At 38.4% G+C, this 26,050-nt stretch overlaps 1 pseudogene; it reads left to right on the top strand.

Annotated features, from left to right (window-relative positions):
- Positions 1-791: 791 nt before the first annotated feature.
- Positions 792-26,050, top strand: part of LOC104319249 (multidrug resistance-associated protein 1-like) — a 39,931-nt pseudogene continuing 14,672 nt past the window's right edge.

Here is a 26,050-nt window from a genome sequence, read left to right as displayed (position 1 = left end):
AGCTTCCTTCCTACCTACCTTTACATTTAAATACTAGTAAGCAAGCTGTATGAAGTCTCCAAAAAGCAAAACTAGGAAGCATTGAGAAGTAACAAAGATCAAAACTTGCTTATCTGGTATGCAACCTGCCGGAGTGCCTGGTGCTGCAGCAGCCTGGTTCGAGACATGCGGGATTTCCAGCTGCCAGTCCCAGGTGGAGTAGTTCTGTCAACAGCGAGCATGTGCTTTCTAAGTTTTATCCTAAAGCATTTTAAGTTGGATCTATCTGTTCAGCAGCAACAGCACTGCAGCGCTCTGATTTAAGTGGGAGACACAGCTCCTGTCACAAACAGCCTGCTCTGTGGGCCCAACTCTAAGACAAAAGTACTGTTGTCATTTGTCATTTTCTGATGCACTAATAAACTTCTGGTAGCACAGATCCTGCTATGAGCTGGTTAAAAAAAAAAAAAAGTTTTTTATACGTTTGGTCACAAGATAGGATGCACATGCCCCACCACACACCGTTCCCTTGCCTGCCCTCTCAATTTTACTCGAGTGCTGCCCACTAGTACAACACACGTCCGTCCCGCCTGTCATTAAATGACAGCAACCAGACAAGAATCAGAGGCAGACGGTGCCCTCGGCGGCTGCAGGTCGCGTTTTAGGGCACAAAGTGCATTTCACCACAAGCTCTGGGGCCGGGCCGGGCCGGCAGAGCTACCGGGGGCCTCCTCTCGGGCCCGGCGGGGCTGGGGAACCGGAGGGGCCTCACGGGATCCAAGCTGCGGCTGCAGCTGAGGCACCGCCCCCCCCCCCGCCCGCACCTGCTCCTCCGGCGGCCGCGTCCCGCCTCCGACGCCTCTCCCCTCGCGCGCGGGGCGGCCGTTAACGGTCTCCGCCGGCAGCTCGGAGAGGCCCTTCGGCGCGCCCGCCTCGGGAAGAAGCCATGGCCGCCTCCCGCGGGCAGCGGGGCGGCTTCTACGAGCGCCCGAGTCCCACCGGGAAGACGGTGACACAGCGCAGCGGACGGCCGAGCGGGGGGGAGGCGTTATTGGCGGGGCTGAGGGCGGGGTACCTCCCCGCCAGGGCCTGCTGCTGCCCCGGGAGGGAGCCGCCCGGGGCAGCCGCGGGGGCTCCGCGGGGGCTTGCTTTAAACCTGATCGGATTTCATGTAGGATCCGTGCTGGGTCTGTGTGTGGGGAAAAAAAAAAAAAAAGACAACTGATATGTCCTGGGCTGCATCCTTTGAATTTATGAGGGGGGAATAATTTTTAGGGCAGGGTTTTGTTCAATATTTCTTATCATTCTCTTCTTAAGGGAATGGGAGCTTTGCCACAGATAGGAATAGGAGCAGGATTTAAGCAGGGAATATTTGTGACCAAGACTTCTACTGTGTTCTTCAATAGTAAAAGGCAATAGTTGCAACAGTGCTGTATGGGTGTAAATCGTAATGGCCCAAGGCAAACACTTATGTCTGATAGCGAAGGGTGAGTAGATGCACAAGCAGATGTGTTTGTTGGAGGAGGGCACACATATTTGTTGCGTATTTGTTTCTTGGATTATCATTTAATCATTTGGCTTTTCACTGAAAGTACAAGGAAAATCGTGGAAAATATACAGGATTTCAGAGCACCGGCAGCATACATTTTTAATAGGTGGGTTTTTTACACCACCTACCGAAAAGAACTGTAACTGCATCTTTAGTTAGAAAGGAGTTTGCTGTTCTTTAGGTATTAGCAGTTGGTAACTTCCAATAGCTAGGTTTTCAAATGGGGGAAAAAAAATCTGCAGGATTTTAGTTGTCAAAGATTTAAGGAAGGTTTGCTTGTATTGGACATAGAATCATAGAATATCTCAAGTTGAAAGGAACCCATAAAGATCATAAAGTCCAAGTCCTATGCTTTACTGTTGGTGTGATCATCCTCTAGGGTATGTGTAAACAGTGTAAAATCAAGCTAAGGTGGTGGTTAATATCTTGTTACAGCAAGTTAAGTTATTCTAGTAAGTCATGAGACTGTAGATCTCTTTCATTCTTCACACCTTGTGTTAGAGCATATTGGTGGGAGAAGGTAACAAAGAAGTATAAGTATAGACCTTATAGCTCAGAATTAAATAGCTCCTAAAAACTACATGTTTAGTAAAAGAAAAAAACCAAACCCAACTTCTTCTTCAGTCTTTCAAGTAACATTGATCCTTTTTTCTTTTTTAAACAGAAACGTAGCCCTGAAGAGAATGTTTTTTTCTTCAGTAAATTAACATATTCCTGGTTTAGCAGGTGAGAATTTAATAAACTGGTTGTTGATGTTCATTGATGCTCACGGAATTATAGAGCACACACTTACATTCCACACCATCATTCTGGCTTGAGCCTGAGCCTAAGCTGTTAGCTTTTTGTACAAAGATCAAAGTTTATAACTTTTAGAGGTCATATTCAAGTATTTTGTGGAGTATTGTTTATACATAGTAACAGCCATTTTATACGTTATCTAATGGCATTATTTAAAACATCAATATTTTCATAACTAAGCACAATGTTCTTGTTACAGTAGACATTTTTAGACAATGGGGTATAAAAGGCCAAATTAGGCTATCTTTTTTTATTTACTATCTGTCTGTGTAAAGTTTGGCAATAGACAAAAATTAAAAATAAGGTTTCCTTTATACTCCATGTAGTGATACAACAATTTGCTAGATCTCCAGGAACAAATACGCAGTAGTACATTTAAGATATTTTCCAAGTCACCAATTTCATGCTCATTTTCCTCCCTCTTTTATGGCAGGCTGGATGTTATTACTGCAGATCACCTGCTCATAAACACTGATAAGTCCCTCTACTTCTTGGGAAATTTTCCACTCAAAAATAGGAACTGAAAGCTCAACTATATCAAGTCATGCAGCTTCCGGTCACTTCATATTTTGGATGTTATTTCAAACAATTTCATGTGTTATGTCTTGTGACCATTACTCATTTATAACATTTTTCTTTTTTCTTCTTTAAAAATCATTTGAGTCAGACGTACACATTTCAAAAATCTAAAGGTGAGAAAAAAAAACATTTTAAGAGTATTATAACTCCTTCTTGCTTTATTCAATATTATTAATTTTAAGGAAAAACTGAAAGTAGTATTTGCTATTAATAAGCTGAGACAAAACAATTAGATTGTTTCAAGGATTCAGAGTATTCAGTTGAACTCTGGCCCTGTTGAAGTTAGGAGTTCACCATCAGTATCAAAGTAGCTTTGGTTTTTACCAATCCTTGCATTCTACACCATAAATATAAATTTTCATTTTTTCTAGAAAGTTATGTAGTGTACTGACTGCAGTGCTTCTATATGACACTTATGTGTTCATTGTGTCACAGTGTTCACCCAAATGTTCAAGCTAGGCTATCCTTTTTATTTTTTAACCAATTCCACAATGTTTAACTAAAGAAGGGGGGGGGCAGGATTTCAGTTCAGCTCAGTGAGAGCTTATTTAGCTATGAAATAACTGGATGCAATTAAACTAATATTGTGAACATTAGGTATGTTCCCTCTTTCCAATCACAAGCAAACACAATAAATTATGGCTAATATATACTCACCTTAAGTGCTTGCAATCTAAATAGGGAAGTCTCAAATTAGTTGTTACATAATGAACCCATAATGCTATATTATGTTTCTTTAGAATTCATGCAATCTGGAGATTACGGTGCAGAGTGCATTTGGTAGATCTATTTATCCTCTGGCAGCAGTGAGTTTTAGCATTTAGATGAGTTATGCAGAACTCTTAAACAACAGTTCCCACTCAAGTGCCAATTGGTCTGCTTTTCTCACCTGCCTCAAAAGCTGGTGCTCTTAGTGAGAAGCTGTGTTATTTTTGCCTTAATTTATCAGGCATAAGGCAAATTCACTTTTTATTAACGTTATAGCTTCAGTAGATATCTGGGTGGCCCTTGGAGATAGTGAGGTCCACCCCCACCAGAATTTACAGCCTCCAGAAGAGTGTTTCTGAGTCTTATTTTCTGTCCTGTGATAAGCACAACAGCACACACATTAGTCCCAAGCCCAGTGCTGGCACTGACTGGCGCAGGAATGATCTGTGATAGAAAAGGTATTTCATTCCAGATCACAATAGTAAGTGGGTAATGATGCTACACACATTTGTTTATGAAATAGTGTATTTTTCTATAAAGAAATACGGGATCAGAAACATAGACAGATTCTGATGTACAAATGTTCAGAATTTGCTGTTCAGATGCGACAATCTGCTTGGCTCTTCATACTTCAGGTGAATTTCAGTGTATTTAAGGTGATTGTAAGTATGTTCCACTATTTAGTCTGTAGCCTTTATAGGATTACATATATTATTTTGATTATACAGTTTATTTATATGCACTAAATTATATTGTTAGCTTTTTGAGTTAATAGTTCTGTTTGTTTGTCTGTTGTATTTTATGCTGTCTAAATTCATTGCTTTCTTTCAGACTAATATCTATAGGCTATAAGAAGCCATTGGAAAGCGATGACCTGTTTGAACTGAATGAAAGTGATTCACCATACAGTGTGTGTCCTAGCTTTGAAAAACAATGGAGAAAAGAAATCCAAAAGTCTACCACAGGTTTAACGGTAGCTATAATTCTGACAAAAGGCACTATGCTTTTCTAAATTTAAGGAGTCTAGAAGCTGGAGAAGACTGCTAAAATCTTGTTGGTTATTGAACAGCCTACGTTTTGTAGATCACAAAGGCCACTCAGTGTTGTGATCAGTGATCTCTAGTGTGGCTATAGGATTTTTCTAAATTAAGTTCAAACTTACCTCTTAGAAAGATACCTAGTTACATTTTAACATTTCAAGTGATAGGGAATCTACCCTGACTGATACAGAATCTACAGTGACTTTTGCTTTGGTGATTAATTACCATCTTTGTCAAAACTGTCCAGCTAATTTCTCTCTGAACTTGTCTGTTTTGCTGTGTCTTATCTTTGCAGTTGTATTTCAGGTGGGTAGAGAAGTCTTACTAGCTTGCTTATTAGTAGACGCTGTGGCTTACAGAATGCACAAAACAGGCTTCAGCTTTCTTTAATTTTCACAATATTGAATTTTACAGATATTTTGGGGTTTTTGCTTGAGTTACACTGTGTGATTTTCATGTAAATCCTTGACAGTTTCAGTCACAGTTATTATTTTGTTGTTGTAGTTCAAGTGCACTAGGAGCTCTGTAATGTTAGGAAGTTCACAGGAGAGAGGACCTAACCTGTAAGTCCAGTAAGAGTGTAGCTTTTGTTTTTTAATGACTTACTGAGAAGAGGGGTCCTGCAGAGTCTCACGTTACTGCATCTCTTCAGTATTTTTCTTATCTATTTGTAGATTTACCCTTTCTTCCACTGATGGTATACACACCAAAACACTTTCTACCAAAGCATTCAAAAGTATTTTTCAATAAGGATAATTTTAAATTCAGATACTGTTTTTATTATTCAAGTAATCTGTAAAAAATATCCTGTCCTTTATCACTGTAATAATTAAGAAAGGCTGACTCTTTTTTTTTTTTTTTGAGCCCTTGTAAGAATATTTGCAATTGTTTGACCTGAATTCAAACTGAAAAAAGTAGTTACTTGACAGCTGAAAATACTAGGAAAGAATAGAAGGGTTATTCAACCTTAAACATAAAGTTGCTGTAAGCCTGCTGTAAATGATAATGCATTTATGTTGAAGCTTACCTCTGTTTTTCTGATACAGGTTTTTTTTGACCTGTGATAATCATTTGAGGACTAAATTATTTTCTAATTATATTTGGGGATGAATGGGGCAACCCTAGAAATGATATTTATCCTTTCCTGAAATAATATTAGCCAGGCTAAATAAAACCAGAATTCATTCCTTGCCCCAAAACTTTTCTTCTGACTGTAGGAAATGGGCTTTTTCAGATCATAAATACAGTGATGGCTTTAAATGGACTCTCTAATATTACATATTTTATATTTGTAAATGTAGGTGAAGTTCAAAAATAATTTTTTTCTCTTAATTCTGTACATGTTTTTGTAATCTTGCAGGCTTCTTGCATCAAAAGAGTGCTATTTAAGAAAACGAGTTTCCCTAAACCATCTTTGATTTTGCCATTATGGCAAACATTTAAATTTTTATTGATTAAAGTTGCATTTCTGAAAGTTACAGCTGACATTCTGGCTTTCATGAGTCCACAAATAATGAAGTAAGTTTTTAATGTGTTTCACTTCATATTCAGAGAGTAACAGTAATAATAAAGCTAAAGGGTTACCAATATAAAAACCAAACTAAGCAACGGCTTAGACATGTAAAGATTTTATTCATGCTCCCTCTACCCCAGTGATTATCTGAAAATGATCTAATGAGGAAAAGCTCAAAGAGATCAGGAATTTCTTAGCCAAAGGACTGAGACAAAACCAGTAGAAGTTCAATTCCTCAATATTGTATTTAAGTATTTCATATACTTAAATATAAAATCAAATGTTAAGAAAAATGGAGTACCAGGATATTTACCCTACTTTTTTGTCAATATTTTTCCATCTCTATTTTTAAAAAACCCACTTAAATATATAATAATATCTACAACTTCAGCATTTAATGGAAAACTGCAATGTCGCTGTTGTTATCATGTTAGAGCTACCATGAGGTTGATGGAAGTGGTTTTTAGAAATTGTGCTTACCATAGAGGTGTTAAGAGTTTATCAAATACCTGTGTGTTTATAAAGAAAAGAGTTAATGAACAGAATTATTGTTAACCTCCGAACTATAATCTATTGAAGACATCACAGTTGCTGGTTATTTAAGATAACCTTTTACTAACAGAAAAATAAGAATTTTCCTCTAGATTTTTTTTTTTTCTCACTTTCGTGGTTGGTAGTTGCAATCTTTCTAAGCACAAATATCTAGTTAATTTTTTTTTTTCTTTTATGCCATTCTTTATTTCTACTCCATTGTCAGTGAAGTCAGCAATAGCACATTCATGTCTAGAATAGTATTTGAGAATTGTTTCTAAGCTAACAAATTGGGAAACACAGATAAGACCTGCCTTTTTTTTTAACATCATATTTCTTTGTGACCTTCCACCATATCTGGATCCAAAATGGACTTAGTTAAACAAGTTGCCAGTATGTCAGTTTATTGAACTTTTTATTGTCTGTTGTTGCCTTAATGCACAGAATTTAAAATTTATTTTCCTTCATTTTCAGAGCAATGATAATGGTCAGTGAAAATCATCCTGGTTCATACGCGGGTGGATATGGCCATGCTATTGCCCTGTTTTTTGTAGTTCTCTCACAAACTCTTCTCCATCAGTTACACCAGCGTAACAACATGCTTACTGCAGTCAAAATCAAGACTGCAGTTGTTGGCCTGATATACAAAAAGGTAATCATGTATTCTTCTACTTTTCTTTCAAAACAAAAACTAAAATAGACACACTGTTAAAAGACAATATGTTTACCAGTATGATCAGAACCCAGGATGTTATACACTGGTGACAGGCTAAGAGATTGACTTTATATTTTGATAATTATTTATAATAATTTGGAATTTCAGCAGTATTTCTATTATAAGACTCTAATCCTGAAATTACATACTTTTGTCAGCCACCTGTACAGCCATAATACTGGAGATACATATAGAAACTGAACTCTTCCTATTTTGATTATTGGTTAATTTCCTAAATTTACTGAATGAACTGGGAGAACCTTTTAGGTCGGATGTCCGGGCAGAAATAAGGGTATACACGATCAGCGTTTTTACTATATAGTAGTAGTGAATATGAGAAGCTGAAGTTTGCCACATTGTCTCCTTTGGAGGTTGAAATTTCCCCCCTGACTTTAGTGAAACTGATTCTCTGTTGAGTTGAATACCCAGTAGGTTTGCTGTTTTTCAGATGTTTAAAAGGTGGCTAACTGCTGTGGAAATCTATCTATAACTTATTCCACCTTTAATAAGATATGCTGAGGTGGCAGCATTATTAGCTACAATAAATGCAGGTGCTAATAATGTAGAAGTAATAGTAGCTGTCTGACCTGCAAACCAAAAATGTTTACGATACTGTTAGTATGTAGCACATGAGATGAAGCTGGTTTCTCAGTGCTGCACCTTTAGTTTACTTTGTTATGAACATGGCACATTGGTATTTTTACTGCAGTATTTAACTATTAAGCTTAAGTTAAGGAAGCCAAAAAATAATCCAAATCTGAAATAGATTACTGTCTTTGTTAATTTAAAATACAGTCTCTTTTCTCGAGACAGTCAAACCGATCTTTTGACATAGACTTCTCAGGTATTTTCTGAACCAGTACACAAAATTTTACTTGTAAGTTGCAAATAAGTTAAATAAAGGAATTGATTCTCAAGTCGCACATCAAGGTGTGTCAGTACATCAGATCATGAACAGGGGAATAGGGGCTCCAACTGGGGTGGGCATGTCTTCAGGCAAGTTTTCACAGCTACAGTGTAGAAATACAGCTTCTTCCTCTCTCTGAACAGAGTTGATTAGTGAATGCTGGGTCAGGTTGTGCTTTGCACGTGGGATGAATGGTGGAACGAGTTGCTGCGGCACTGCCTTGTTACATGTGAGTTGCAGGTGACGGTGGAAAAATGTGAGGCACTAACACAGAGAGAGAGAGCACGCGTGTATGTGTTTTTCTGGGTGTCAGTCCCGAGACACCCAGGACTTGTGGTATCTGCCTGCCACACTGAGATTATACATGTGCTTGCTGTGAAGCCTGCTGTTGCTGGTTCCTGCAGTTGGAGGTTCTAAGCTAGGCCAAAGCTGAGCCCTCTTTGCACCATGTTGTCCTGTTTACTATAAAGTGTTGCAAGTCTGTTTCACTGGGTTCAGCTTTGCTCTAGTTGTTGTCCTTTTAGCTTCTCCTGGGCAGCTAAACCTATCAAAATTGTTGATTTTTGTGACCTCTCTATTTTCTGGTTGCAGGCCTTAACTTTAGCAAATTCCTCCTGACAAAACTATACAACTGGGGAGATTGTTAACCTGATATCAGCAGATGCTCAGCAACTCATAGAGCTAACTGTAAACATCAACCTGTTGTGGTCAGCACCTTTTCAGATCATCATGGCTGTCATCTTTCTCTGGAAAGAAGTTGGCCCCTCACTACTAGCGGGTGTTGCACTGCTTCTTTTGGTTATACCTATAAATGCACTCATTGCAGCCAAAGTTAAAAGACTGAAGGTGAGATATTTAAATAAGCATAGTAAGGAGAGGTCAAGTTGCCATAATACAGGGCGGGGGGGGGGGAGTAAATTATGCATGTGTAAGAATACTGTTGGTACATCTAAATTAAACCCAAACCAAATAAACAATGCCAAGGAGCAGCTGTTTTTCATTGAAGGGGGAAGCATAACTGCAGTGAGAAAGCTGTATGTTTGATAGCTAAACTAGTATTTAGGTTGGATACCTAAATTTTCATCATAGTGAAACAATAATTTTGTATTAGTAAAAATTACTGTATGACTCAATTTAGGAAGCAGCTATGGTTTTGCACATTACATGAGATAATTCTATTAAATAAAGGATTTTGTAGGATTATGGCCCTCTTCCACTTTTATTTTTCAGGCTAAGCTGCTCACTCAAATTTAGCACATTCTCCTGAGACTATGGGAATTCCCACAGAGGTACTGCATGTGTTCTGACTTCTTTTCCGCTTCTCTGATGCTACATACACTATATTGCCTGTTACTATGACAATTTCTGTGAGGTCCACTGAAAAAAAAATCCTACAACCCTAAGTTTTGCATTGCTATCAGGGCAATTATTTGTCTCTGTCTTATTCAGGCTTTGATGGTGCAACATGGAGTGAAGACTCTGGGTGTCCCTTAATTCTTTTGTAAAGCTATGACAGTTTAGATACATTGAAAAAAAACCCCCAAAACCATCTCCCCTCTTTTGCAGGTGAGATGCAGCAGCTACATATACACTTAGATCCCTACTGTGATATGGGAGAGAAGAAATACAAAGGACAATAAAATAATTCTGTCTAACAAGATGCAAACCTTTGTTCTATATGAATAAGACTCAAAACATTAAAGAGGCCATTAATTAGTATTTTAGAAACGTGAGATGCAGGAGAGCCTGAGTATAGTGTAGGAGTGAGAAGAATTTCTGTTTCTTTCATTGTTTTTTTCAATAACAATGTATTAATCAGTAACAGAGGAAACTTCCCTCCTAACTCCTGTATATGTACATATATATGTATACAGTGTTTTATATCCATATGGTGTTACATATATATACATGTATGTGAGTATATTGTTATTGAGTCTGTATTTACCTGCTTAGTGATTTTGAAGATTAAAACCATATTATCATTCCTGAACACCCTGGGGACTGGAAGCCTGTTAAGATTTTAAGAAGAAAAATAAAAAGGACAAAAATTGAAATACACTCTTAAGATATTTTAGGGGGAAAATGTTATGTTAATGTATTTAATCCTTTGTCCTATCTAATGATTATTTTTTTTTTACTACATATATATCTGAAAAAGGTATAACTGTGGTGCTATTATGTTTTTCAGCAAGGTAAAAATAGCATAAAATATACTTATTGCCTACAGTACACTACATATTTTACTTTCCAAAATTTTTTCTCATTCAAAAATGAAAACACTGCTGTCTTTTAACCAGAAAAACCAAATGAGGTATTTGGATCAATGAGTCAAGCTACTAAGTGAAATGTTACATGGAATAAAGGTAATGCCACAACTAACAAGGGTTTTGGTTTTTTTGTTAGGTTGTAAAGTTAGAAAGTAAGTTATTTAAAAAACTAAGGTTTTATGAGTGATATTTCAGCTGATAATGATAAAAGTTTAAAGAGAAAATGTTTTAACATAATGTGCTTAAATTGTTTTTGGAAAATATTTACTGGTTTAAGTTGATTTGAAAAACATACTATTCATGATGAATTAATTTTACTACCATATTTTTAATGAGAACATAAAATACATTAATAGATGTCTGAAAACCTTTAGCAGAGTGAAATTTTAGCATAGAAGAAAAGCACTTTTAAAAGTTCTCTCATTTTTGTTATTTATCCTGTTTTGAAATAAACCAGCTCATCATTTATGATACATAAGGGACAAATTGAAATCTGAAGAATTAAGAGTGACTAGAGTATATCTTCCAGAAGAACAACTTAATTTAGAGTTATCTCAATTCTTGCTTTCATTTGTAAAACATTCAAATTTTTGTAGTGTGGCATTGCTGGATATTTGAAAATTAAATTCGGAGCTTAAGCTTATTTTCTGAAGCATAGTCACTGCTTTTTTGTTTTATTAAAATATGTTTGTTTGATTTTTCTAGATCCTCAAACTTTATGCATGGGAACCTGCATATCAAAGGAAGATCGTGAGCATTAGAGAACGTGAAGTGGATGTTTTGAAGTCATCTGGGTATCTGACAACTTACTCCATGCTAACATTGACGTGTATTCCTTTTATGGTTTGTTTTATAAAAATATCAATTCATGCAGGACTGTTTCTCATGTTCCCTATTGCTTTAGTAGCTGAATGGTTCACAAATCTTGCCTCACAGTATCTCAAAACATTAGATTTATCAATTCAATATATTTGCATTCTCAGGTTCTAATAGTATGTATATGAACAGAAAGATTATGAATCGAGCAAGATTTTAAAGACCTCTATTAGAAAGTCAGAAACCAAATCCAAAGCTCCTGAATCTCATTTCACTGTTTTAATCATACTGTTTCTATTGCACAGAAATCAACTACCTTCTTTATATTCCTCCTTTTTCAAGTTTTAAGGGAATGCATTTTTGATCTGTAATTTTTAGCTATCCCTTCTCAAACACTAAACCTCTAAATACATGAAAAAGAAAAAACAAAAAAATATGAACCAAATTCATCCTAGCCTTATTTCAGTGGAATTCTATCAGGAATGCATTCAGGTCTTTGGATCTTTAAATCCCTCTGTTAAACTCCATTAGAAAGTAAATGGAGACTTCAAGGCCTTGTGACAACTGGTTAAGGGATCAGGAGCACCAATAGTGTTCTCCTCTATCCTTCCTGTTGCAGGGAATGATGAGGGAAGAAACAGGAAAAACCAGCAGATCAATACCTGGCTCCAAGCCTGGTGTCACCAGCAGAATTTTAGATTTTTATGGTCATGGGTCAGTCTACACAGCACCAGACCTGCTGGCAACAGATGTTGTATACCTGTCTCAAAGCAGGAAAAGGATCTTTGCACAGGAGTTAGCAGAGCTCATTGAAAGAATGTTAAACTAGATTTGAAGGGGGTAATGGATAAAACCAGGCTTACTAGAAATAATCCTGGGGGCAGCATGCCAATGTTTGAGGTACAGTGTGCTAGTGAGGTCCTTTGGTCTGCCATCTCAGTGGAGGTGGGGGATGGAGATGCACGTGGCAGCAAAGATGCAAGGGTTATTGATGTGTTAGAGACCACAGAAGCACCTGAGAACAGTCACATAGGAATTAGGGCTTCTCCCCCCAAAAAGGTGGCCCAGCTGAAGTACATCTACACCAATGCACACAAAATGGGCAACAAATGGGAGGAGTTGGAAGCCATTGGGCAGCAGGAAAACTATGATATAGTTGCCATCAGGGAAACATGGTGGGATAACTCGCACAACTGGAGTGCTGCAATGGATAGCTATAAACTCTTCAGAAGGGATAGGCAAGGAAGGAGAGGAGGTGGGATAGCCCTTTATGTTAGGGAGTGTTTTGACTGTCTAGAGCTTGGTGATGGTGATGAAAGGGTCAAGTGTTTATGGGTAAGAATCAGGGGAAAGGCCAACAGGGCAGATGTCATGGTGGGAGTTTGTTATAGACCACCCAACCAGGACAGACAGATGAAATATTGTATAAGCAGCTGGGAGAAGTTTTACAATCTCTAGCCCTTGTTCTCGTGGTGGGACTTCAACTTACCAGATGTCTGCTGGAAATACAATACAATGGAAACAGTCTAGGACATTCCTGGAGTGTGTGGAGGAGAACTTCCTGACACAGTTGGTGAGTGAGCCAGCTAGGGAAGGCACCTCGCTGGGTCTGTTTGCGAACAGAGAAGGACTTGGGGGTCATGTGATGGTTGGAGGCCATCTTGGGCATAGCGATCATGAAACAATAGAGGTTTTGATTCTCAGAGAAGTAAGGAGGGGGGTCAGCAGAACTGCTACATTGGACTTTGGAGGGCAGACTTTGGCCTGTTCAGGAGACTAGTTGACAGAGTCCCTTGGGAGGCAGTCCTGAAGGGCAAAGGAGTCCAGGAAGGCTGGACATTCTTCAAGAATGAAGTCTTAAAGGCACAGGGAGCAGGCTGTCTCCATGTGCTGAAAGATGAGCCAGTGGGGAAGAACCTGGCTGAACAGAGAGCTTTGGCTGAAACTCAGGGGGAAAAAAAGAGAGTTTATGAATTTTGGAAGAAGAGGCAGGCAACTCAGGAGGACTACCAGGGTGTTGTAAGGTTATGCAGGGAGAAAATTAGAGGGGCCAAAGCCCAACTAGAACTTAAACTGGCTACTGCCGTAAAAGACAATAAAAAATGTTTCTATAAATACATTAGCAACAAAAGGAGGGCTAAGGAGAATCTCTGTCCTTTATTGGATGCAGGGGGAAGCATAGTGACAAAGGCTGAGGAAAAGGCTGAGGTACTTAATGCCTTCTTTACCTCAGTCTTTAATTGTAAGACCAGTTCGTCTTGGGGTACCCAGGCCTCTGAGTGGAAGACAGGGACACGGAGCAGAATGAAGCCTCCATAATCTAAGGGGAAATGGTTAGCGACCTGCTACACCACTCAGACACACACAAGTCTATAGGGCCAGATGGGATCCACCCAAGGGTACTGAGGGAGCTGGTAGAAGTGCTCACCAAGCCACTTTCCGTCATTTATCAGCAGTCCTGGCTAACTGGGGAGGTCACAGTTGACTGGAGGTTAGCAAATGTGATGCCCATCTAAAAGAAGGGCCAGGAGGAGGATCCGGGGAACTACAGGCCCATCAGTCTCACCTCAGTGCCAAGGAAGGTTATGGAGCAGATCATCTTGAGTGCCATCATGTGACACGTACAGGACAACCAGGTGGTCAGGCCCAACCAGTGTGGGTGTGTGAAAGTCAGGTCCTGCTTGACTAACCTGATCTCCTTCTATGACAAGACGACATGCTTAGTGGATGAGGCAAAGGCTGTGGATGTTGTTTACCTGGACTTTAGTAAAGCCTTTGACACCATTTCCCACAGCATTTTCCTGGAGAAACTGGTTGCTCATGGCTTGGACAGGCGTACCCTTAGCTGGGTAAAACTTGGCTGGATGGCCGAGCACAAAGTATGGTGGTGAATGGAGTTAAATACTGTTGGCAGCCAGTCACAAGTGGTGTTCCCCAGACCTCAGTATTGGGGCCTGTTCTGTTTAATATCTTTATCAATGATCTGGACAAGGGGATTGAGTGCACCTCAGTAAGTTTGCAGACAACACCAAGCTGGGCGGGAGTGTTGATCTGTTTGAGTGAAGGAAGGCTCTACAGAGGGATCTGGACAGGCTGGATCAATGGGACAAGGCTAATTGTATGATGTTCAACAAGGCCAAGTGCTGGGTCCTGCACTTTGGTTACAACAACCCCATGTAATGCTACGGGCTTGGGGAAGAGTGGCTGGAAAGCTGCCCGGCAGAGAAAGGACCTGGGGGTACTGGCCGACAGCCGGCTGAATATGAGCCAGCAGTGTGCCCAGGTGGCCAAGAATGCCAATAGCATCCTGGCTTGTATCAGAAATAGTTTGGCCAGCAGGAACAGGGAGGTGATCATTCCCCTGTACTCAGCACCGGTGAAGCCACACCTCGAGTACTGTGTTCACTTTTGGGCCCCTCACTACAAGAAAGACCTTGAGGTGCTGGAGCTCGTCCAAAGAAGAGCAATGAAGCTGGTGAAGGGTCTAGACAACAAGTCTTATGAGGAGCGGCTGAGGCAGCTGGGGCTGTTTAGTTTAGAGAAGAGAAGGCTGAGGGGAGACCTTATTGCTCTCTACAAATACCTGAAAGGAGATTGTAGCGAGGTGGGGCTCGGTCTCTTCTCCCATGTAACAAGTGATAGGATGAGAGGACACAGCCTCAAGTTGTGTCAGGGGAGGTTTAGATTAGATGTTAGGAAATACTTCTTCACTGAAAGGGTTGTCAAGTTTTGGAACAGGCTGCCCAGGGAAGTGGCTGAGTCACCATCCCTGGAGGTATTTAAAAGACGTGTAGATGTGGTGCTTGCGGACATGGTTTAGTAGTGGCCTTGGCAGTGTTAGGTTAATGGTTGGACTCAATGATCTTAAAGGTCTTTTCCAACCTAAATGATTCTATGGCTCAGACTGGAACCTTCGTTAGGGATAAATGACCACTATTAACTTCAGTTGCACAAACTTCAGTTGCACAAACTGACACCTTCTAGTGCTAAACTCACAATATGTAAGAGGTGAAGAGGAAAATTCCTTAGGAATAGTGTAAAGGAAGATTAAGGCTATCCTTCAGTCCATAACCTTGATAATAACTGAAATATTTGAAGCAGTGAGTGAGAAAATTTCAAAGTTTGAATTAAACACAGTGAAATAATCAACTTACTATTTAGGACTTTCTTAGGAGTCCTTCTACTTTACGACTAGTTTAGTTTAGGACTTCTAGTTTAGTTTAGGACTCCTAAACTCAACGAAAGGCAGAAGCAACCCCCATATGACAGGTTGTTAAATTTAGGCTTTTCTGGGTAATTCTGAAGGCTTGAGTATGTGTTGCATAAGAGCCCAGCTTATTCTCTGATGAATACTGACTAGATTTTTGAAAAAGATTCCAAGTGGTTAAAATAAAAATATCTGCAGTAAATAATTCTACCTGATGTCCAATCTCATAGCAATAGCAAGAAGAAAGAAAAAAAAAGTGAATTTCCTGAAACATCATGTTTGAGTGTTTTCAAAATGAAGAAATCAATTCCTGAGATGGGAAAGTTATTTCATGTAGTTTCGTGTGTATGTGGTTAGGTCAAACACAGTAGCCATGTGTCCTGGTTTCAGCTGGGATAGAGTTAACTGTCTTCCTAGTAGCTGGTACGGTGCTATGTTTTGAATTCAGTATCCGAAGAATGTTGATAACACTGATGTTTTCAGTTGTTGCTCAGTAGCGTTTAGACTATAGTCAAGGATTTTTCAGCTTCTCATCCCCAGCCAGCGAGAAAGCTGGAGGGGCACAAGAAGTTGGCACAGGACACAGCCAGAGCACCTGACCCAAACTGGCCAACGGTGTATTCCATACCATGGGACGTCCCATCTAATATAGGAACTGGGGAGTGGGGGCGGGGGATCGCCGCTCGGGGACTGGCTGGGTGTCGGTCAGCGGGTGGTGAGCAATTGCCCTGCGCATCATTTGTACATTCCAATCCTTTCATTATTGCTGTTGTCATTTTATTAGTGTTATCATTATCATTATTAGTTTCTTCTTTTCTGTTCTATTAAACCGTTCTTATCTCAACCCAGGAGTTTTACTTCTTTTTCCCGATTTTCTCCCTCATCCCACTGGATGGGGGGGAGTGAGTGAGCGGCTGCGTGGTGCTTAGTTGCTGGCTGGGGTTAAACCACGACACTATGTTTTTTGCTCACTAAAATTATAGTATTCCTGCACTCGGTATTGCATCTATGCAATAATTTCCATGTGCAACAGTTACAGAGTCCCTGTTTATACATGAGCAGAAATGCGATCCTACACCTTTCAAATGCAAACAAAAATAGTATCTGTGTATAAATTTTAGTTATATTGTGATTTTGCTTCTGGATGTATCTTTTCCTTTTAAAAGGTCTCATTGGCTACATTTGGAGTCTTCTTTTATCTGGACAAAGAGACTGTTTTAACAGCAACTAAAGTTTTTACATCTACTTCTTTATTTAACATTTTGTGACCACCTTTGATTTACCATCTGTGATCTCTGCTGTAGCCCAGGTAAACATATTATAAACAAGTGCTTTAAAAGGCTGATGTTTGTACTCAGTCATGTTTCATCTGTTTCTAGGGGTGATTAAGTAATTTAATTATTTTAAGTTACATTTTATTAAGATGAAACTGCACAGTATTTGTATGGAATGAGAAGCATGCAGGCTGTTTAAAGGATGTCTCAGTCATTTAAGTAGAATGAAAATTGGGTAGCAAACCTAATTGTGACTCAGATTTCTGTTTCTTGCCTTTGTTCTTTCAGTGGACTAGACTCAATTTCTGGTCATACTCTTTCATCTTTTTCATAGTCCACCAAAGACAAAGTATGAACAATTTGGGCAGCACATGTTTAAATCACTCAGCCATTGTTATATATTGGAGTCCGTGATGCCAAGTAGGGCAGACCCATTGTGGACTCTACAATACTGTTTTTGTCAAGTCACCACTGAAGGAATTAAAGAAAAAATGGAGTAGAGCTGCTGAGGGTACCGTATCAGCCACCTTCAGTCCTAATGGTACACCAGTAGGGTTACCATATGAGTTGGGAACTTCTAACTTTTAAGACTCTATTATGGGTATATTATATGAGCTGCTCATTAATGTACTCTGTCACAGCTTGTACACAACTCAGCTTTTTGTAAGGAAGGGGACCACTGTGAGCAGATGCTCATCCTGATTTGATTTCATTTATGGTTAGCATACTGCAAGATCAAAACCTTTTCTTTTCCTAAGGTTTACTTCTAATAGCTTAAAAATTAGCACAAGTGTTAAGTTCATCTTACTTTGTTGCAGCACAGTGATGGACATCTCATGATGCACTCACAGTAAAACATTGTCTTTCTTCATTATAAGAAGAAAGAGTTATTCTGTGTGATTTCTTTAAAAAAAAAAAAAAAGCTAGTGTTTTCACCGCAGGTTTATGAAAACAAACTAATTGAGTAAGAGGAACCAGACATTCAAGGATTAACAATATATTCTAACATGGGATAGGTCAAGCATGCTCTGTTACTTTATAACTACCAAGCAGTAGATCCTCAGGAAAAAAAATACACATTTTTGTGACTCTAGATTGTTTAGTACTTCAAGAAAAAAATTTTATATACCTGAACACCTTTTTTGTCTATCTTCAAATAAGACAAGGAATATGTCTTTCCATATTATCTAGAACTTTTAAAATATTATTTAAAAATATAGGGAGCACAGGCATGTTATAAACATTTTATATATATATATATATATCATATTATATATATATAATATATTCATCTTGCAGACCAAAGCTTCTCTGAGCCGTTTAGAGGATTTTCTGTGTGCTGAGGATGTTAACCCTGAGGATGTCAATACAAACTGCAGTGGAAGTAAGCAGCAGTTACTGATTTTTAATTGGTCATGAGTTTATATGGGTGATCATTAAGAAACTCAACTGAGGGGATGGATTAGCAACTGTCTGCTCATTTTTCTTTACAGCAGATCATGCTGTTGGGTTTATTGGTGCTTCTTTCTGCTGGGAAAAAAACGGCCTGCCAGTCTTAAAGAAATAAGATATTGTTAAACTATTTTTATGAGCTGCTTTGGCAGAACGTGATGTCTGTAGAGAATTTGTTCAGGTTTAATGTATTCTGATTCAGACTAGTTCATGATGTTACATACCAAAAAGAATATAAGTTATTGTTCCAGAGTATCCCATGTGATCAGTATGCTATGGAAAGTCAAATCTGACCTGTTCTCCCTGATACTCCAGCAGGAACCACATAAAAGTACATGTTCCCCAACATAGCACTGTATAAGTGCTATGGGAAGCCAGTGCTCTTCACTACCTCTTCACTCCCTTTTCACTCTCTCTTCATTTGTTCTTTCCTACCACCTCCCCCCTCAGATCACACAAGGGAGATTTAACTGCAATATCAATTTTTCCTGAATTGCATTTTGTGGAGCATTAACTGGCAAGATGCCCTTTTGTCAGTATAGCATTTTATATTGCCTAAAAGTAAGCTAGGGTAGTTTATGCAGCCTTGCATTGAATACTGATCTTAAAATTGGGTTGTGGCTTCCTTTGCAAAGAACAAACAAACAAACAAACAGTTTGGTTTTCTGACAGTGGTCTCTGTTGCCTGAAACCACCCCTGTTTTTGTCATTTCTTTACAAGGTATTTCTTAGGTGTAAATTCAGCTATGCTTAAACTGCTACGCAATGAACACATTGGAGAGTTAGTAAGGAAATGGAGTAATGAAATGCTGGAGTGGAATGTAGAACCTATTTGATAAGCTCTATACAGCTGTTAAATTTTACTAAGGCAGCTGAAGAGGTTACAACCCACCCAGTCTAACCATCTCACCACACTATCTATCCTATTCCTCTCAGGGCTGGGGGGATCACTTCCCATAACATGGCATTGAGCATCCACATCTCAGCCACCATAGCCTGCAATATAGTATCCAGGTATGAGCTGCCTTCAGCATCACATACAGACTTCATTAAAGTCTGGTATAGTCCCTGGGTACAGTCTTTCTCTACCTCATTTGTGCTCCAAGCTCCATTCTGAAGAGACTATGCTTATCTTAGCATAAGGCCTTCAAATCAGAACACAGTTAGATCCAGGTAGCATAGAGTACAGATACAGCAAGTGGCTCTCCTTATATGCTAAAGTTTATGAGTACATATTGTACTTATCTGCATATTTTGCTGTCAAAATTAGGAAGGGCAGTTTTTATTTACCCAAACAGCTATTTTTTTCCTTAAGAGGGATCACGCATTGGCTACAGTAGATGCTACATGAGAAGTCTAGCAGTTGATTGTCAGAGTAACATGGAACATGAACCACAGGCCTGAGAAGAATATGATAAGACTATTTATTGGTTAGACTGTCTCCCATTTGATTTTATTGTGACCAGATGAAAGCACAACCTCTTAACTTGCAGACAAATACATTTATACTTAAAGTCATTACTGGAATTTTCTGAACGGTACATAGTCAAAAGACATGCAAACTGAAGTACTGATTTCTCATCATTCTGAGGGTAAAATAGAGTATTTCTTTCTTACAGTGACCACAACCTATACATGATGGAGTATTTACAAAGAGGATAACTAATTTGTCTGCCTCAATATATCCAGCTTGAGTGTCAGCATTCCTGAAGGCTCTTTAGTTGCTGTTGTGGGACAGGTTGGATCTGGAAAGTCATCTTTCCTTTCTGCTGTTCTTGGAGAAATGAAGAAACTTGAAGGAACAGTTCAGAGAAAAGTAAGATTGTCTGTCCGTGTCCCCCTGCCCTGTCCACTCCTCAATACCTAAATTAAGCAGAATTGCTTTTGAAAGTGCAGTTTTTCCTCCTCAACTATTTATGGTTGTAGAAATACTGGCAAGGGTAGCTTCAGCTTCTTAAATCTTAAAAGTAACACAGTGACGCTTTGTTAACAGTGTAACAATTTCTCTTTCTTTTTTTCAACCTAAGTGATTGCAAAGCTGTTTTCATTTTTTTAAATAATCTATATAATTCAGTGCAAAAATCATGAATGTCTAAGTCATATATTGAGCCTAAACATCTAATGGTTGCTGGTTTTAAACAGCTGTACAAACATGATGCACTTGGAGTGGTCATAAACTGTTGTAGAAGATGGTCATCTTTCTTGCAATGGCTTATGGCTAGAGAAGATACAGGATATGGAAATAGAGGCAAAAGCTGAATTTTAGGCAGAGATAGAATTAAGGTGCTGGCTCTCCTAGTGATAGGAAACCCTGTAGCTTAACTTGTCTTGTAGTTACACAGAGCAATGAAAGTCCCCATCACAGAATAGTGTTTAGGGAAGTTTTTTATAGGTTATAGATATGGAGGAAGTTAACTTCTGATGGCAGACTACAGTGCTTGAGCCAATAAATATCAATGGATAAACACGATATCAGTTAATCTGGTTGCAAGTGTATGTGACAATGTTAAAGAAGTGTCTCAGCCTTGAAAATAAGTGTTGAACAAGAATCCACTCCTGTGGAAATCTAGTACAGTATCCTGTCGCTGTTGGGGGGTGGGGGAAGAATATGAAGTTGAGGTGTTCTGAATCTGAGAATTAATGGGAAAAAGATCAGCTCTGTAGAATCTAATAAGGAAGGCATATACCCAACAAGTGTGTCTATACTATCAATTTGTTGTAAAATTAATAGATTTTCACAGGACATGTAGCTTAATGTAAGAAAAAATCTAAGAGCATTTCCAGTTATCGTTCCTATCCTGTTACCTTAATTTCTAATGGCTGACACACTCCACAGCATGTTATGTAATAATACAATCAAACTGTATTTTGATATATACCTGATACAGAACCATTTTTCTGCATATAAATCTTACAGTGGATGCCTGTTTCTCACTGAGATCTCACTGAGATCTTTCCCTCAGTGTATGTCGCAGCTCTGTCAGTTTTATTCAAAGTATGGGCTCTTATAACAATTGTAGGCAAGCTGTTATACAGGAATATACAACAGATTGGTTTTATTACCTGACTTAGTAAAAATTTTAACAGTTTAATAATGCCTAAGTTTTGGGAGTAATTACTGGTTACTTTGAGGTAAAGCTGGAATTTCAAATGTATTTTTAAATGCTATTTTTGATGTTCAGAAAGCCCAAGTGAAAAAATTGTTTCCAATTCTTTTTAGGGTTCAGTGGCATATGTTTCTCAGCAGGCTTGGATTCAAAATGACAGTTTACAGGAAAATGTTCTCTTTGGTGCAAATCTAAACAGGCCATACTACGAACTTGTTTTAGAGTCTTGTGCTTTACTGCCAGATTTGGAATAGTTACCAAATGGAGACCAAACAGAGATTGGAGAAAGGGTGACAATTTGAGGTGTCAGAAATTATGCAGTAATTTAAGTTATGGCTTTTATGTTTTTATAGTTTACATTGATGACTAAGCAGTGCTCAGCCAAGTACATCTAGCCCATCTCCCTACTTAGTTTATTTACTATGAACTTAACTTTTATTTAAGCTCTGAACTCTTATTAATTTTTAAAATGGCTCTTTTCTATATAGAAGTTTGTCAGCCCTGTTCTTTTCTCCAGGGGTTTCCTCTATACTGTAAAAATGCCTGTATGACAGTAAATAAAAGTTATTTTTTAATTTTCCGAAGTACCTTGCATTTGCCTATTTTGGAGTGGGAATTAATCAACAGAGCCCAAACTTTACTCTACTTGAAATTCCAAATGTTACCTTTCTATTTTCATATCTAGTATAAAATTTACTTTGATTACCTGAAAAAATAATGACGAAACTGAGTGTGATACACTGGTCTTTTTTAGTATTTCATATTTAAATGTGGAATATTTTGGCTTTCTTTCTTAGGCTGTCAATATAAGTGGAGGGCAGAAGCAGAGTGAGTCTTGCTAGAGCTGTGTACAGCAATGCTGACTTGTATCTTCTGGATGACCCACTGTCTGCTGTAGATGTACATGTTGGGAAACATCTTTTTGAGAAGCTAATTGGCCCTTCAGGTCTGCTAAAAAGCAAGGTGAAGTAGGACGGCTTCCTTTCAATTTGCGGATGAACTGCTTTGTACAATACAACAGACACAGTAAAAGTCCCAGTCGTTCTGCAAAAGCTCATCTCTTACCCAGTGTGTTGATGAAAATTATTCTGAATAAAGAGGCTAAATAAAAAGCACAGCTGATTGTGCCAATTTGAAGCCTATTGGGTAGAGAGGACAGACTGAAAAAAAGGTTGAGACATGGTCTGACCTGGGAGTCTGAAAGATTCATGTAATATTTGTTCATTTCTTCTTTACTGGCAGTTTTTGAGAAGTGCTGTGATCTGCATATAGAAGGCAAGGTGGAGCCCTTTGTGGTTGCTCTTGATGCCTCACTGCAGTAAATAGGTTATAGTCAGCATAGGTTATAGAAAGAAAGGCTTGCTATTGAACAAAGAAATTCTGAGGGGAAAGTGCAATCAGAAGGAATAGACTTTCTCATTTTAAAACTGTTCATCTGGGAAGGTAAGATAGCTTGTAAAAAAGCTCTCCTCAGTGTTACAAATTTGTACAGATTTTTCCAACTGGCTGATGCCTGTAAAACGCATGTATTACTATGAAATACATACTGTTATGAATATGTTACTTACTATAAAGTAAATGTTTTTCACTTTCCCACTCTCCCTTCTCCCTTTTCTTAATTTACTTGCTCCGTGGGTTGTAAGTATTTTGCAGAAGCAAGAACTCTAGTAATGGTAGACTTGTAAGCAGATTTTAATATTGAGACTATCAAACTACTACAACATTCATGTAGTATATTAAAAGCTGTAGTATCTACCTCTTCTCTTTTCAACCTAATCTAAACCATTCCTGAGCAGAAGATAACTTTAAGAAACAGGTAAGTACAAGTAATAGCAAGTAGCTATAAGCATAAATTTTGACATTACAATCAGCAATTAAGAGAGTAATGTAGTAAAGTAGGCAATAAATAACAACAATAATAATAAAGTAGACAAATGAGCAAAATTCCAGAAAAAAATCCATTATATCATTCGAGCTATCAAAATATAATCTCTACTTTTAATATATGCTTTATATTTATATGGTAAAATGGAAAACATTGTGTTTCAGACTCGTATATTGGTGAACCATAACCTAACGCTCCTGTCTCACACTGATCTTATTAATAGTAATGGAAGAGGGCAGAATAAATCAAATGGGGACCTACCAAGAACTCATTTCAAAGAGAGCTAATTTTGCTGACCTTATTCAAGTCTTCAGTGCAGAGCATACAAGTGGAGAGACAACCCTAATGGAAGGTGAGATTTGTATACTGTGGTTGCTTAATGTTTTTTTTCCTTTTCATTCAAGCATCTCAAAATATTCCTCCTCCACTTCCTAGAAATGAATAGAATAATTGCTGGAAAATGTAGAGCATTCCTGTCTATGTTTTGGTATAGAACTATAGGTTATAAACTGAAAAAAAATTCAGGCTTTAATATCTTGACATCAAATGGTTTACTCTTTCAACTAATGAATGTATGATAAAGCTGCCTTATGCAGTTGTTTTCTATTTTTACATACTGTATTATCTCTGATTCTGCTACGGATTTATCACCCAATAAATAACTTACAAACATTTCAAATTAATCTTGCAGTGTCAATGACTATGTCCTGTTTTATATTGGATGCTTCGCATTTCCATCACCTTAGACTGCTGTAATCATGGAGCACAGTAGAAGGAGTAGGAAAATATGGTCCATTTGCAGGAGAAAAAAAAAAAAGAAACTTTTAATACTCTTATGAAATACTTCCAGCCAACAAGTAGACAGCATATATAAACAAGTACTGCAGGTATCTTAGAAAATCATACTTAACAAATCATTCACATGGATTGGGACTCAACTTTCTTCTGTACCAGAGTTGTTCGATGTGTGCTCTTTACAGTTGTGGGAAAGAAATAGGTTCATTGACAATGCAGTCTGTTTGACCTGTTTTCATCATGTACTTCAGGAGGAGATTAATTGTAGTTATTTAATTTTGAGACAAGGAATCTCTCCACATGACACGGAAGAGTCCTATGACAGATAAGTAACTGCAGATCTTTATAATGCTGGTTTCCAGTTAGCTTAGTAACTTTTAAATTGAGCCTGTAGTAAGTACAATGCACAATCTGGTGGGCTTATTAATTCAGGCCCTATACTGGAGCCAGCACTCTCAAATATTTGCTGGGTTTTGACAGGGAAGAGTGGAAAGACAGAACAGCAAATTTGCAAAAGGCAGCAGTGGGCAGTCTTGAGTTAGCTGTGTTGGGATGAAAGTGTGAGGTATCCATGTAAGGAAATATGTATTATTCATGAAGGGTAATAAAAAGAGGGAAGGGGAACCAAAGTAATGAGGAGAAGAAACAGCATGCGATGTGTTGTGATACAAAATTATACAGCAGAGGTACATTCAGCAGGATGGATGGATGTAGAAAACATATCTTTGTCTTAACAGATCTGTTGACAAAAATAATATCAAATATAAAAAAGAAATAAAAAGCCATTCCTGGAAGAAAAAAAGTGTTGACTCCTTTCATTAACGCACAAAGAGCAGGAAGCTTGGTTTTCCAGCCATGATGCAAGAATACTTTGAGAATAACATTAGTGTTTATATTTGCAGGGATACTAATACTTTCACTAAGCAAGAATGGAATTCTAAAGAGACTCTAGGCTCTTGAGGGAGATTGACCTGCTGTCACAGTTCTAGCATTTGGTCATAAATGTGTCTGTCTTGTGTAGCAGCTGTCCCAAGACTAGGTCGATTTAAGGAGTTCTTAATTTAAAGTATCCCCATTCATTATTTTGTCCCTGTTTTTTATTTCTATCTTCTTGTACTGTACCCGTCTACTCATGGTACAATACTGAAAAGATTTTTCTAATTTTTTTTCTGTTATAGTGAATTCTTCAAAAGAAGAGGGCCAACTGGGCAGGAGTCTGCAACAAAGAGAACTGCTGAAACATGAAGAGTAAGTATTTAAAAAAACCCATTAGCCATTGCTTAACTGATGCAATGCTAGAACAACCCTAAGTACTGAAGGCCGTGCTGCTATGCTTCACTGTGTAAACTTGGGTTAAGCCTGAATGCCCACCAGCAGTTGGCTGGATAGCATGTATCTGGAGCTCATCTTCTGGTTTCACTTTATACGAAAAAAATCCAGTTAATATGCTGCATGAGTTCAAGAGGTCTGGTATGAGCTGCTTCACTGTGTGTGAGGAGATTGAAGTAGATGGACACCTGTAATCTTGAAAGCAGATGACAGACAACCCTTTATTGCTAAAACACACACATACTTATAGTCACATATTCTGCAAAGTCACTGTCCACGCGCACAAGCATAGAATATGATTGGTTATATCGACACTGTCCATAGCTAAATATGTGTCCACAGTGTGAACCAAAGTACATTAAAGCAGGAATAAAGGGGACTTTCAGAAGACCAACTGGAGTCACTGATGTGGATGCACCCACAATTCCCTGGCAACAGTTTGACTTCTTGGTGTGTTAACAAATTGTTTATGCTTTGTTTTTCCCCTGTAACATTGATTTGTCTTTTTCCACCTTTAAGAAAACTTCCAGGCTTTAAAATTGTTGAATGACCTCCTAGATTAATTTGTAAAGCACTGTAGTGGTATATTTGCAGTGGTA

Source organism: Haliaeetus albicilla, chromosome 6 (genome assembly GCF_947461875.1).
Source record: "Haliaeetus albicilla chromosome 6, bHalAlb1.1, whole genome shotgun sequence".
Lineage (NCBI taxonomy): Eukaryota > Metazoa > Chordata > Aves > Accipitriformes > Accipitridae > Haliaeetus > Haliaeetus albicilla.
This window is presented reverse-complemented; position numbering and strand designations above follow the sequence as displayed.